Source organism: Pteropus medius, unplaced genomic scaffold, assembly GCF_902729225.1.
Source record: "Pteropus medius unplaced genomic scaffold, Ma_sr-lr_union100, whole genome shotgun sequence".
Taxonomy (NCBI): Eukaryota; Metazoa; Chordata; class Mammalia; order Chiroptera; family Pteropodidae; genus Pteropus; species Pteropus medius.
Genome location: NW_024347788.1, coordinates 11,918,028 through 11,934,013, shown reverse-complemented (window position 1 = coordinate 11,934,013; position 15,986 = coordinate 11,918,028). Strand labels below are relative to the sequence as shown.

At 46.6% G+C, this 15,986-nt stretch overlaps 1 protein-coding gene and 1 pseudogene across 1 annotated transcript in view; one reads left to right on the top strand and one right to left on the bottom strand.

Moving 5' to 3' along the window:
* CSMD1 (CUB and Sushi multiple domains 1) overlaps window positions 1-15,986 on the bottom strand; it is a 1,293,618-nt gene that overhangs the window by 1,191,703 nt on the left and 85,929 nt on the right. The window lies entirely within an intron of this gene.
* On the top strand, window positions 1,401-1,519 carry LOC120614588 (uncharacterized; annotated as a pseudogene).

Genomic DNA, 15,986 nt, shown 5'->3' with positions numbered 1-15,986 from the left:
GAGACTCAATCCCCTTCTCGTGATTTCGAAGATCAACACCATTTTCAGGCTCCTTGTCCACTAACAGAATAAGCCAAGTTTGGGTAAAGAATTACCAGTCACAACTAATAGAAATAGATACTGATTTTTAGTGCCCACTATTTGCCAGCCTCGCTCCCCACAAATACTCCAAGATGGAAATGAATGCCTCTTACACGTAAGTGAGAAAATTTAAACGACTTGCCTAGACTGATCAGAGACATACCTTTTTAACTGGAAGTTTGCAGCGGGTACCCTGGCCTCTCACTGTCAGTGCTGACATTTTTTCTTTAATTATTTACACCACCAGCAGAGCACCTGTTTTGAGTGACTTTTGTTTACTGCAGACACAGCATTTTGAAGTAATTGGTGTCATCACCTTTACTACTGAGCACACATGACTAACAACCAGAGCTTCTGTGCTCCTTGCAAGAGCAAATATTATACATCGCATTGACAGACTTCTGGAAAAACGGAAGGAAGGAAATGTGACGGTCCCTCTTACCAGCGCGAATTTCGGTACTGATTAACTCCTCATTCCCTGAGCGTTTAAAAAAGTTTTGAGAACACAATCATGGACATACTTTACTTTTAGAACCAACCTGCTCCAGGGCCATTTGGGACCTCCATCGTCCTGCACGGGGAGGGACATACTTTCTCCTTTTTATTCTAAAAGTATAACAAATCCCTAGCACAAGTTGGGTGCTCAGCCCGTGATGAATGAATGAAATGTCACTGGATAAATTATTAAATCATCTCAAATAAAAAGTAATGTGCCACGCGTAGGAGAAAGGTTGGCTACAAACCATGTAAACATTACACTGAAATATAATGGATTTAAAAAACTAATCCTGTAATATTTCAGAATCTAAACTCTAAGATCTAAACTAGAAAAACCTTAACCATGACTTTATAATAAATATATCCTTAGCCTCCTAGTCCTGGGTACTCTTTGGGAATACTAATGAAAAGTGTCCTCGAGAAACAACAAATATTATCGTTAGAGGCATTCTGTTCTTCCTGAACTCACAGAGAAATCCTAGAAAAAATACTTGAACAATACTGAGCAGAGGGAGTCAGTTTTCAAGGAACATGTGACTTTGTTGGACACCACCTGCGCCGATGCCGTATCAGAGGTGTGAACAGGTGAGAGTCTCCACAGGCACAAGGCGTGTGGCACAAGCACACGTCAGAGACACCGCAGCCCTGAGGCCAAACCACTGCAATAAAGTGAATATCGCAATAAAGCGAGTCACACGGATATTTTGGTTTCCCAGTGCATATAAAAGTTTTGTTTACACCGTACTGTGGTCCGTTAAGTGCGCAATAGCATCATGTCTTAAAAAAAAAATGTGCATACCTTAATTAAAAAATACTTTATTGTCTACGACCATGCTACCCTGAACAAGCCTGATCCTGTCTGATCTCAGAAGCTAAGTGGGGTCGGGCCTGGTTAGTACTTGAATGGGAGACCAACTAGGAAGACCAGGTGCTGTAGGCATAAAAAATAAAAAAATAAGGGATTGTAAGCTGACAAGGTCCTTGCGATCTGTGAGGTCAACCAAGGGTTGCCTCGCCTAAAATAAAAATACTTTATTGCTAAAAAATGCTGACCATCACCCAAGCCTTTAGGCAGTCGTGAACTTTTCTCTTTGCTCTCACCCGTGCGTTCACCAGAAGAGCATGTTTCAGTTCCTTCAAGAACTTCTCCTTCGCACTCACAGCTTGGCTGACCGTTTGGGGCAGGAGGCCCAGCGTTCGGTCTGTCTCAGCTTTCGACATGCCCTCCTCACTGAGCTCAGTCCTTTCTAAAATGATTACGTGAAAGACATGTGACTCCTCCTTCCACTTGAAGACGTAGAGGCCATTGTCGGGTTATCAACTGGCCTCATTTCAATACCGTTGTGACTCAGGGAGCAGGGAGGCCGAGGACAGGGGGAGAGCCAGGGACAGCCAGTGAGTGGAGCAGCCAGAACACGCACGACATTTATCGATTACGTCCACTTTCCTTTTCAGTTGTGGTTCCCGGTGCCCCCAAACAATTACAATAACAACATCAAAGGTTACCGTTCGTGATCACCATGACACGTATAACACTAACAAAAAACTTGGAAGTATTATGAGAGTTACCGAAAGGGGACACAGAGACAAGAGGGGAGCAAATGCTCCTGGAGAAATGGCGCCGACGGACATGCTCAGTGCAGGGGGCCACAAGCCGTCAACGCATAGGGATGTGTCCTGTCCGCACAGTGGACTAAAGCCAAGCGAAATGAGGCATGCCCGTATCATTGGAAAAATAATACATGCACATACGGAAAGATTTGTAGCAATGAAAAGATAAGTGGCTGAGTATGGACACCGAGGGAAGAAGAGTCAAAGGCGGTTTTCATGAAAATGGGAACTTTCCAAAGGGACTGGATCTGCGTGTTCTGTTGGAAACTCCTTGCCGACATTCTATAATGGAGTTTCCACGTTTGATTTTCGCTGAAATCAAATTCTTCTCCATGATCCACGCTCCTGCACTGGAATCTCTAGAACTCCACATACAAGCCCAGTCTTACTGATTTACGTCTCCCAAACTACTTGCTGTTCACCTTTCACGAGTGGCCACGGGTGACGGATAACCTGATAAAAAAGACTTAGGAACAGGGTATCGAGTGTTTAGTCATGTGGTCAGCACTGCAGGCAGCAGCACAGAAACTTCTTTTGGTCCGGAAGACATAGAGCCCTCTGCGGGGCAGTGGGACGATCTTACGCCAAATCGAGCCCAGCAGGAAAGGAGGAGGCAGACCCTTCTCAGACATCGTGGAGACGCCTTGTCCTGTCCTGTGCTTTCTTTAATGCATTATTATTTATTCCTTATGTTAACCTCGAAAAGCAGAAATCAATAGTTGCATTATACATACGTGGTAACCGAATTTCAAAAACGTAAAGCAACGTTCTCAAAGTAGCGCAGCTTCTAACTCATAGCTTTTTCTGCTTTGCCTAAATTAGCCTCACCAATAGAACCCCAGAAAGGGGTTTGAAGCGAAATGAACTTCAAACGTTGTGGAATCGGGGGCAGCAAATGCGCGATGAGAAGCGGGGCCGCGCGACGTGAAAACAGGTGAACTCCCCTTTCCTCTCTGTTCAGAGAGTTTGACGCTGTACTTGAGGAATCCGCGACCTGTTCAGACAATTTGAGAGGGGTGATGCTAGGTCACTATCCTGGGGCTAGGGATAACCTTCGTAGTGTGCAAGGGCGTGGGGTTGAGAGTCTGAGACGCTAACGCGCACGCTCAGTGCCGTCTGCTCCCTGGGTGGGAGTGTCTGCCCCTTACAGTGAGCTCGAGGGAGAAGGCCATTTCCTGCACATCCGATATAATTCCAGGGATTACGATGTCCCCCCGACCCAAAACACCCCACGCGTGGCCTGTTACTTGTGCTACTGTTTCTTGCATCAGAAACTCACTCCCGAGGTGTCCAGACGTGGATGAAGACCGCAGGAAGTCTGGCTGCTTTGCAATGTCACACGATTCTTTGCCGACGGTGCATTTGGAGAGATTAGGATGGAGGGGACACTGTGTGCGTGAGGGAAGGGGCCAAGAGCTGTCTACCTGTCTCCGCCAGCTCTGCAGGTGCGAATCCAGGCCATCCGTCCAGGCCCACGGAAACCGCGCTGCCCGTCTCTGTCTCCACGATACGGCCCCTATGTCCCCGCCTGGGGGGTTACGACCCGCCACACCCCTGCGCTATTTAGGGACCCGTTCCACCATCTCCTCCCGAACAGCCTGGTCCTATTTCTGTCTCCTGCGGCGCCAGGAGCTTGAACGTAAATGCCTCCATTAAGTGTCCGTCGAATGAGCAATAGAACATAAACTGGGAGCAGGCGACGGACTGGAGACGTGATACCTGTATGCGGAGCCGACGGAGATGCGGGGAGCCTCACCCTAACGCCCCTGCGGCCAGCTGCGCTCCGGGTGCACAGGGGGCCGGTTCAGACGCTGAGGAAGAGGAAGCCTCACGCTTCTGGTGAATCAGCAGAAAGCATGAGCTCGCAGCGCATCCGAGCAGGTGACCGGAGCGTGCAGACTATGCTCAGCGCGCGGACGTAAGACCATTCGGATTTTTATCTATTAGGAAAAAAATGAGTCCATGCAGTGTTTATGTAATCTATACACTGATTCACAAGTTCTATTTTTCTACTGACTAGGAATCATGTTCTACTATATATCACACCGTAAAAAAAATAAATAAATAAAATAAAATTAATTGTAGCCACCTGGTAATTTCACGTAGCACTCTAAGGTTGCGTTTCCTACTAAAACTAGCAATTTGGGACTCGGTGTTTATATTTATCTAGATGTTCCCAAGCATCAGTGGATAGGCCTTTGATTGACTCATTTATCGCAGAAAAGATCAATGGAGAGGGACTCGGGCCATTCCCAAAGGAAATTAACTGATCTGAATATGGATGCTGAAGCTTTCACCCACTCCTTTTATTTTGGATTCTTATTTACTCAGCATAATGCCATCTTTTTTGCTCATAATTGCTTCAATCAGCACTCTCTGCTGCCTCAAGGTCAGGACTGCCTGCTGAGACCGTCTTGCAATTCGAAAAGCAGCCATAAGGGGCGGTGCGCAAAATCAACGGTACACAAATTGATTTTTCTGTATTCCCTTTTAATGAGCATCCCTTCTGAACAACTCACACCCCCAAAAAAGTCTGTCTTAGGACCAAAAAGAAACAGCATTTATTCATGATTAGTCTAGACTCTAAAGACTTAATAATAACGATAATAATAATAACGATAATGACTATTCGATGGTCTCGTGTACAAATTATCTCAGTTATATCCTAATCAATTTCCCAGGCAAATCGAGTGACTGACAAAAGTTTTCTGATTTGTAGAACAATTCAAACTAGCCTTTAGAAGTTAGCATAGTCAGAGACGTGCTAGTGTTGTATGTACTTAATAGAATACATGGCTAATTGGTTTTATTTAGTTTTACACCTCCCCTCCTGACAAAAGCCCATCGGAAAATTGTAAAGGTTAATAAGTAGAATCGGCCATATGACATTTAAAATTTTTTTTCCAATAATACCTAGTATTTTCCATGAATTTTGGGACATAATTCTATTACATAATGGAAACATCTGCAATTACACATACACGCGCGCGCGCGCGCGCGATTCTCTTACAACCAGGCCCTATTAACATATTAAAATTCTCACTAACAACAATCATTCCGCCCGAGAAATAAAGTATTACAAATTATTACACAAACATATTCACTATGTTTTGATAACAGTACTTGACGCTATCGCATTGAATAAAATAATCAAATATTTTAGAATTAAAAATTGAACACTGAATCATTAAAGCAGTGTTCTTTTTTTTTGAGGCAGACAACACCTCTACACATTTATACACACACACTAGACACGTTTTCATCTTATATTTTGTACTTTGTTTTTGCAAAGAATTTGAACCGACCAACAATATACACGTGCAACCATCTAAAATAGTCTGAATGACGAATAATTTTGAGCTGAGATTCTTATCAACTGCATATTTTGCCCATGGTTCAACTTTTGCTGCCAGTTGTGTCTTGGCTTTTGAATAATTAATCAGTGTTTACTGGTTTTCTACTGTATGTCAGGCACTATTTTAGGAGCTTTGGATTCCAAGTTGAAAAGGCGTGGTCCCTGCTCTGCGTTCGAGTTTGAGAGAGAGGCAAGCACCCTCGCACAGGGTGCGACCAGGTACCCAGGAGCCGTGAGGAGGACCGCGCGTGTGCCTGCGGGGGCGCCGCTCAGAACCGAACCGAGCGGTGTTCCGAAGGCGGGTTCAGCTTTGGAAGATTGACATCGAATATTTAAATGATATTTGTAGCTGAGATTTCCCCACGGCATGATGGGAAGTTTATCAATCACCTTGTTGGATTAAAATGGCCAGGTTCCTGCGGGCATTTGAACTTGGCCTAGGTTACCTACACATGCAGGGTGACTGAGAATCTGCTGTGGATTTTCCCAGCCAGAAAGAACATTATATTCCACAGTTCTCTGTTTTCTGCAGTCATTTGAGACCAGTCATTTGAGACCATCAAACGGCTGTGCCAGCGGGGACTTACACATAGCCGCGGAATAACCTTATTTCTTTGATCTACTCTAGATACCATCCTGGGTGGAAACCAGCACACGCACAGATGTCCCAAGCAGGTTCAGAGTCTCTCCTTTGACCTGTGCAGGAAGCGGACCCCTCCTCTCAAATTTGGGAGTACGTAGAAGTTGTATCTCTTTCATGGCTGACTTCCTGGCACCCTGCCTCCTGCATTACAGCTCCCAAGGGACAGGTAGGTGGGTGGAGATACGGGTGCCCTCGCACGTGGGCTGATGCACTTGGCTTCCTTGGCCATCCCTAAGGTAGCCAGAGCCCTTCGGCCAGACGTATGCTTGATGCTTCGACAGGACCTGCTCTCTGAGCCTGCGACCAGCTTTCTGGGGCCAGTTCCCAAACTGGAGCTTGCCGTTCCGTCCCAGTTGCCACCTGTCCCCAGACTTCTGCTGGGAATCTACACTGCTCTTGTTCTCTGGTTGACCCCGCCTCGTGACTCAGAAATTTTAATAGTTAAGTATGGAAAAAAAAAAAAAGGACTTTCGACCTGGCACTTTTAAATCTTCCCTGCCTGAATTTGGTGGCATTTTAGAGTTAATTAACCTGGTTCTGATTTTAAACACTTTCCAGGTAAAATATATTGTGTCCTTTAATTTAGTTAGAGATTAAATGTGTTTGCAAAGTTATATCTGTTAGATATGGATGATATAGCATACTTATATATCAGCTCTATCTGAAAATATATCTACAATAGATTAATATATGACGGGATAACGCTAAAATTTACTAGAAACTAGGAAGCATGCATTTCTAAAAGAGACTAGTTGTCTAGAGAAAAAGTTATACAGGGATTATTTTCCAAAATCCATATTAATCATATAGCCCAATGATGTGTCAGTAGAAGAAACAGCATTTGTTTAAGAAGCATTTTTGTCTAAATGGTTGGCTATGTTAGCCAACGTAGGATACAACCCCGAGCTTGCAACCAAGCCTTAACTAACCACAGAATTTACAGTTTATTTCTGAACGCTACTCAATCCTGTCTCTCTTTCTGTATGTAGATCAAAGGTCCTTGCCTATATAAAATAAGTTCATGCTTACACTAACACAGGGTTGGTCATGAGCCGTTTCTGTTATACTTTTAGAGTCTCAAAGAGGATTCCAAGAGAATTAATTGGCAAAATAGATTTCTGGCAACAGATCTTGAACACTTACAGAATGATTCTAACATCGCATTTTAGAACGGAAAGTCACAAAAATAAATAAATCTTTCTTTAAAATAAACTTTTATTTTAGAACAGTTTCGGATTAACAGAAAAATGGTGCAGCTGAGCACAGAGTTTCCTCAATACCTCGGACCCAGTTTCCCGTATTGTAAATATCTTACATTGGTATGGTAATGTCCTTACAATATGGTTAATAGACCAATACTGATACATTTTATAATGACAAGTCATACTCCGCTTAGATGTTCTTTGTACTTAACGTCCCTGTTTACTGGCCCAGGATTCCTTTGAAGTTACCGGGTGATTCAGCATCACGTCTTCTCTGAGGCGTCTGTGTGACAGTTCTCAGAATCATCTTGTTTTTCATGATCTTGACAGCTTTGAGGAGTTCCGGGCAGGTCTTGAGTAGAAGGCCCCTCTGCTGAGATATTTTTAATAGCGTCATTGACACGTGAACCATAGAGCATGCAGTCAACCTAATCATCACCGCGATGCACTTTCCATCATTCTCAGCTCCAGAAGAAACTCGGACCCTTAGCTCTCACTCCACCCCTGCGGTGAACGCCCAGCACCCCCACCGTCCACACACCGAGCAGCCTCTGGTCTACTCCGTCTCTGTGGCTCTCCTGACTGAACATTTTATGTGAATGAAATCACATAAAGCACAGCGTATTTTGTGACTGGCTTATTTCGCTTAGCATAATATTTCCGACATCCATCCACGTCCTAACGTGTCTCACACTTCATTTCGTTTTTCTCTTCGGCGCCTGTGAAGACAGGGCAGGGGTCCCCGGCAGCCCAGGCCTCAGGGGCTGTGAGGGTCTCTGGCTGGGCCTGGACAGGCGTGGCCAGCCATGGGGCACAGCTGGACGGATCCCAGGTTCAGGCTTCTCAGCCTGGCCTGACCGTGCTTCTTTCCTCGTCATAGCTAAGCCATGGTCCTCGGTGTGGCCTCACCACACCTGTTTACCCTCTCGCCCATCAGCCGGCCATCGGGTCGTTGCCACTTCTTGGCTTTTAGGGATGTTTCTTCAAACATCTGTAATACGGGGACGTGCGTAGACATTGTTTCTGCTTGCCCCGGGTGCACAGGTGGGCGCGGCACTGCTGGGTCAGAGGCCGGCGCCGGGTGTGGTCCCTGGAGGCTGCCTCCCCGAGCGGCTCACCTGACGTTCCCACCCGTGGTGCTGGAGGCTCCTACTCCTTCACATCCTCTCCAGCACTGCTCGATGCCGGCCGTCCGAGGGGACGTGAAGCTGTACCTCGCCGTGGTTTTGATCTGCGTTTCCTCGATGACCAGTGATGTCAGGCATGTTTTGATGCGCTTACCTGCCATTCGTCTATCACCCTTGGAGAAATGAGTAAGGTCCTTTCTCTGCTTTTAAATTGAATTAGTTGTCTTTTTATTATTCTTATCAAGAGGTGAGAGTTCTTTCTACATTCCGAACACTGTACATCTAATTTGCAAATATTTCCTCCCTTTTTGTGAGTTGCCTTTGTACTTTCTTGCCGGTGCCCTTTGAAGGACCTTTTTTTTTCCCCCACTTTGAATGAAGTCTAATTTATCTATATTTTTCTTGTGCTTTTGATAAAAACTTCTTTTGTCTTTCTCACTGATGGTTCCAGGCAGACTACTGTCCTCGCCATCCCAGCCTCGGTAGCCACCTCACACCTTGGACCCCTTCCCCCCAACCCCGCCTCCTTCTCTGGTCCCAGCACCCCTCCCCCCGGGAGCCCCTCACCCTCCCTTACGGATTTCTGCATCTCCACCCGCTCCTAGTTCACGGCTTGCCCGCTGGAAAGATGTCTATCTGCCGACCCTTCGGACCCTTTGACCAACTGCCTCCACTGTCCTCGGCGGAATCCCATGGGCCGAAGCAGCGTCTGCGTCACTGCCCCATCGCCTCAAATTTCCATTCAACTCTAAAGCCGGCAGCATGGCTCTAATCGTACTGAAATTGCTTTAAAAACAAACAAACAAACAAACAAAACAAAAACAAAAACAAAAACAAACGAACCAACGAAACCCTGGGGGGCGTTGCTCCCCGTCCTGCCTGCTGACCCTCCTGCTCCCTCGGTCGCTCTCCTGGATTCTTCCTCTCCCGCCAGGGCCAGGCTCGGCTTTGAAGGCCATCTGACACTTCCCTCCTCCACCCGCCTCACTCAGTCTCGGGGGGCGGGGGTCGGGGGACGACCTGCTTTCCTGGTCCACACTCTGCAGTCTGAGTCTTCAGAGGGCACCTTTGACACCCGGACGGAGGCCTCAGGCGCCTGGCGGGCCCGCCCGGGTGCCACCGTCACCTAGAAGCCCCTCGGCCTCACATTTCCTCTCGCATCCCGGTCCGGGTGGAGCGTCCCGGGGGGCGACGCCGGCAGTCACCCACACGACTCAGCAAAAATCGTGTCGACGTGATTTTTAAGTAACTTTAACAAGATCGACACACGTAGAGATTCTCTCGTTTTTAAATGTACAACCAAGTGTTTTCTAGCATATTTACAGAGAGGGCCACAACCCAATTCCAGGACACCTCATCATCCTCGCAAACAGAAGCCCCCCGGCCACTACCACTGCCCGTTCCCCTCCGTCTCTCCCCCCACACGAGGCGACCCAGGGGCCACTGTCTTTTCCTGTGGGTTTAGTCCGTCTCCTGACATTCGCTCTGTCGCTAGGATCTCGCCTGCGTGCTCCTCGGCCCCACTTAAATCTATCTAGCTCCTTAGTTCAGACTTTCTTTTGTTATTACCCGTGTTATTTCAACTTTGACCTCCCTGGCACACCACAAATGATTTTTCTCTCCAGAGTAATTCTTCTGAGAGTGAACCACTCCGAATGTCTGAGACACTCCCCGCTGCCTTCGGCACACCCACACGCGCCTTCCTGTGACCTGCGATGTCCCTCACGCCGGGCACCGCAGCCTCCCCCGTCTGCCCGCTCACCGCGTCCCCGTGATGTGAGATGGCACCGCCTTTAACCGCCTGCATCCTCCTCGACCCAGCAGGTGTCTCCTCCCAAAGGCCTCCGCGCCCCCTGGGTCCTGCCACCGGCCTCTGCGTTCGCCGTGGGCCGTGGCCACCCCCTCAGACTCGCCAGCATGAAGGTTCCTGACCCTGAATCACGATGGCGGTCGCACCCTGTGCTCCCCAGGCTGACATGCCTGCTGTGTTACAACCAGCCCCATGGGATTGATTTACCCGGATCCGCTGCTCTGAGCTCTCCTCCGTGGCAGCATCTCCCCGTGCTCGCACGGGCCAGGATGATTCCTCGAACTTCGCATCCATTTAATAGACGTTTGTTGAACAACTATGTGAACAGAAGTGAATAGTCGCTTGTGACATTCACCCCTGAGGTTCTCCCAGGCTACTTTACGACTTTTTGACACCATGATATTTCACTGCCACTAGGCGTGGAACAGACACGCCACCAAAGGCTCGGCGTGCCTGTCACTGAACGTTCACGCACGTGTGACAGGGAGGGCGACGCCACCGCTGCAGGCTCCGTGGCCTGAGCAGCCGATCCTCCGGCTCAGCACACACGTGCCGGAGGGGCCGGGGCCGAGAAGGGCGGTCTGGCGCTCGACAGCCCTCGGCGTGGGGTCTGTGCCCGGAGACAGAAGAGGCCGTTCCAAGGGACGTAGAAACACGAGGTGCCTCGTCAAGGGACACCACGAACCGAGGCAACAGACACTGTTTCTCTAAATTATATATCCATTCAAAACGCATGGTGCTTTCAACCACATTTGTCTTTCTAGTTCTATCTGCTTTTAGCTTAATGAATGGGAGAATTAGTTTCAGTGCATGTACTTCCCCAGATTCACAGGGAGGAAAACCTATCTGGCATGTTTTCTCGATATCGGCTTTTTAAAAGATTTATTCCAATAATCTGCTTAGCTTGTTTTAACTATGACCTAAGTTAAAGAAAATCGGGGAATACAAGTTTTGAATAAGATGTCTAAAATATAGACTTCTAAAGGAATTTTTTTTCCTAAGATGTATTAAAGGATTAATTACTGGACCCACACCACGTGCCAGGAACAGTGCTCCACCAGCGGAGAGTCAGAGAGACAGCGAGGGAGGGAGAGAACTTGCGGAGGGGAGAGAAAAGCATCAGCACGCAAATGACTCTACAGGACGTCACACGTCACGTGGGAAAGAGGGGAAAAGCGAAACCGGCCCGACGGAGGCACGGGAGGGGGCGACTCTGACGCAGAACGTGCCGGGGACCCCTCTTGAGAAGGTGGGTTCTCACAGAGGAAACGAGGGCGAGCCACGTGGCTGCGGCCGGGAGGCAGGGTGCCGGCCGGGGCGGAGGAGGCCCGGGCGTCAGCGCAGGACATGGGGTGGCCGAGGGTGGCGGGCAGAGCCTGGCCGAGTCAGCATATTGACGAATGCCGTCAGGACACTGCCATAAAATGCTGAATGAGATGGACGATCATGGAGGGGTTGGGGGTCTGCACGGATGAGTAACCTGATCTGACTAGTTCCGGTTCCTTCCAAGACTCACTCTGGTTGTTAAGTAAATGACAAATCCTGTTTGGGCTGGGGGCTGGGGGTGGGATGTCCTTGTCCATTTGGGAAGCCGTGACAAATGCCATAGACTAGGTGGTTTACACACAACAGTAATGGTTCCTCCCCACAGTTCTGGAGTCTGGGAGTTCAAGGTCAAGGTGGTGGCAGACTCGGTGTCTGGGGAGAGCCAACTTCCCAGGTCCCTTCGCTGTGGCCCCACATGGAGGAAGAGATGGGAAGCTCTGCAGGGTCTTTTTCCAAGGTCACCCATCCCATCATGACCTAGACACCTCCGCCAGGCGTCTCCTCTCTATGCGTCCATCCCCTTGGGAGCTAGTGAATTTGAGACGGGCACAGAGATTCGGACCACGGCACGGGGTGTGCGGCGAACGTACAGGTGGAAAGACAGGTTCAAAGACAACAGCGATAAACGGTGAAAGGCAAGGGTCGGGGCCAGGATGGTATAAAAGTGTCTAGATTATAAATGTGTTTTGATGTGAGAACCAACAAGATAAACAAAATAGAGGTGCAGCTTCAGAGAAATAAGGAAATTCAAGTGTCTCGAATTAAGCCCTGGATTTGCCATTTACTGAGACGAGACAGACTCCCGGAGGAAGAGATGACGCCAGATGTCTGGCTGCAGATGTAAACGTGGCAGGGGGCAACGTGGAGAAGGCGCTCGAAGCCAGCTGGTCAGCGCAGGACATGGGGTGGCCGAGGTGGTCGAGACCAGCTGCTTTCGTAAAGGGATCTGGGGGGCTCGGAAGCGGAAGACCTCCCAGTTCCGATCCCGGACGCTGGGCGTGTTCCCGACTCAGAAGGCGGAGGAAGGCGGCTGGCGCAGGTGAGGGGGCAGAGAGCCAGGGAGGTGGAGGGAGGCCGAGGGTGACGATGGCCTCAGAGCCACATCAGGACGGGGGAGGAGAGAACGGCCAAGCGGCTCTCAGAGACCAAATGAAAGGGAGAAGTGACCTTGGGTGAGGCGAAGTGCAGGTCACGGGTGAACGCTAGTGAGCCTCGCTAAGATTAGTCAAATGCTCGGTTGGTTAAAACCATGAAAAATGAAATTTAAAAGTATCGGATCAATGCATATAATTAGCTAGAGGATTTGAGAAAGTCCCTCATTCCTCTTCACTTCGGGCTTTTAATCTCCAAAACGGGGAGAAGAAATAGTAAAATGTGTTTTGGGGACGAGCTAAAAAAAATACAAATAAGACTTATTCCAGTGAATGATTGTTATAGAACAAATTCTCTATTATCCGACTATGCGCATCCACAAAATCACCAGGGTCCTGCCCAACAGCGGCACAAATACGAGCCTGAAGAAATCGGAGTGTTCATCCTTCCCCCCGTGAGAACTCACGGACTAGAACACACACCCGGCCCCTAAGAGATCGATGCTGGAATCGTGCATGCGCTGCAGAAACATTCGATTCACGGTTCGGTATTTTAGTAAAAAGCATAACCCGCTTCTATTTTTATCTCTCATTCTTGCAAAGTTTGGCAGCCATGTCGCATCCTCACATAAACAAAGCCCCTTTGTATCTCCATCAAGGGGACTAGGCAAATGGCTCGTTTGGATCTAATGCATGTGTTTCTCAAATTTGATTTATCAATAATAAAGGCATTATCGTGTTTCATTAAAATAGATGTTAATTTAATGACTATGTACGGCTCAATTTACGTATCAGATTAGTATGCTATTCTGTATACTTCCTTTCTTCGGAGGAATTTTGAATAGACTATGCAAATCCTTTAGAAAAAAATAGAATCAAAAATCGAAAAAAAGAAATCTTAATTTGAATCTGTCTTTCTAAAAAGGTGCAAATTAAAATAAAAGCAAAGAGCAATTGAACGCTACTTCTCTTCATAAATGGAGCCAAAAATAAAGGATAAAGCATTATTCAAAAATGATTCAAACTTGATCTAATACAGACCTACGTTTGGCATTATTATTATGCTTTATATGAATAGCGTTTTTATTTTTTGGACGATTAGTCTCTTCTGTTTCTATGCTACATATAGAATGATATAATTATAGAGTTTAATCTATACAATTATAAATTAAAACTACCTGTTTTTCTTTTAATTGATCACTTGTGTAGAGTTTCCTCCAACATCTCAAATGATAATAATGTGAACAGAAATCAGGCCAAGTTTCAAGTTGCCATAAAAGTATCTAAAATCACATCTCTACCCTCTCGAGCACACACATCACACAAACACGCACAACCGGGAATAATCATGTCAAATTCACGATGTATTTAGAATGTAAATTAAATCAATTACTTAAAAATGTATCTATCTTTCAACTGTTTAAAAGACATTTCTTCTTTTATTGTACTATCCGCAAACTCGCCTTGAGTTGTCCAGTTTAATGGACAGGAATCATTTCTAAAAAACTTAAAACATAATTTATATTTGGTTTTTGCGTATGTGATTTTTGTGGGCAGAGTCAATCATCATAATTACATTTTGCCAAAGTTCATAAAAATTTTATTTTATTTTATCGTTATAGTTATTAGCTTTATTAATTTTAAAACTTTATTCGGCGAACATCTACGAGGAGTTATCAGGGTTGTAATAACTTGGGTTATATAAAAGTGTCCACAGGTATGAGAAGAACTATCTTGTCATTTTAAAAAACTCAATGAATAATTGTCACATAATAAAGATCTGGTTATTTTCATACATGAGCTAAAATAAATAATGCTTGTGATGTTTCAATTACGTAACACTTAAAAGGTTGGCCCACAATCCCTGAAATAACAGATTCTACCTCTCTCTCTAAACACACACACACACACACAGACACACACTCATATATGTACACACACACATCTTTATCATATTTGGCACAACTGTCATAGCATCCTGGTGTCCTGCAAGGCATTTTTCATATCACCCAACAATTATACATATGGATAAGTGCATGTGTATTATAACATTATATATATATTTTTTCGTAAATGTAGGCTGATATTTTAAAATCAAAATTTGCTTAATGTTTACTTAACTCTGGAATTATCTCCATGACCTGAATTTAAATGACTCTCATACATAAAAATGAACCCGTTATTTAGAAAATCAAAATACTCGTAGATCCACCAAACTCCTAGTTTAGAGTAACTAAGAAAATCACATATGCTATCTCTGAATAAAGAGAATATCTCATTAAGAATCTTGTCATTTCCTGCAATAAAACCAGCCACTGATACTAAATTGGTCGCTTCCCTTTCCTTATGCCCATAACGTCTGAAGTAAACTGACGAATTTGAGTAATAAAGACACAACTTCATACAATTTTTCCCACTGAACAAAATGGCGTAACAACATATCGGAAGACCATCTGGAAAAGGCCGCTACGGGCCTGACATCCTAACGGAGCGATGGCCATTGTCGCAGATGACTTCGCTCCCTCCGTTCCTACAGCCTTAAATTCCATGACCTTCCACTGCAGTCTCCGCCCCCTGTTCATGCTAACACGGTCTGTCCAGGTCTGCCCAGGTCTGCCCACGTCTGCCCACATGTGCCCACGTCTGTCCAGACTTCCCTCGCATGCAAGAGAGCAGTCCGACCGACCAGGAAAACGCCTTCATCTACGCCCTGCCCGGGTCTTTAAAAAGCACAGCCGAACGATCATTCAGCATTCTGATGCATTTCGCGGCATTTTTTTCCTCTTGTTTTCACTAGACCACGGGTTTTGCACAAAAGGACAGAAGGACAGAAGCCAGGAGCGGCCAGCTGGAAGCCATGCGGGAGGGGCAGGGCCCTGCGCTCCCCCACGCTCCCCAGGTGTGCCACTGCCCACGTGTTCGCCGCCGGGAGCCCCGCACACCTGGCCTTGTGGCGTTCCCCGGAGCCTTCATTACCTGGGCACGGCTGACTGAATCGTGAGCCACTGGGGATTGATTCACACACACCGCCCCCCCCCACGCCCCTGAGGTTGGGGGTGAGGGGTGAGATTTTTTCCCATTTAATTTTAACTAAACTCAGTCATGAGCTTGAAGGAAAAATCATTATGAAGGGCTTTAATATTTCTGTGCAGATAATTTGAAAATTCTTTCCAAAAATTGTTTCTGTCGGTTTATATTTACACAGGAAATCCTCAAGATGTAACATAACCGCAACAGCTAAA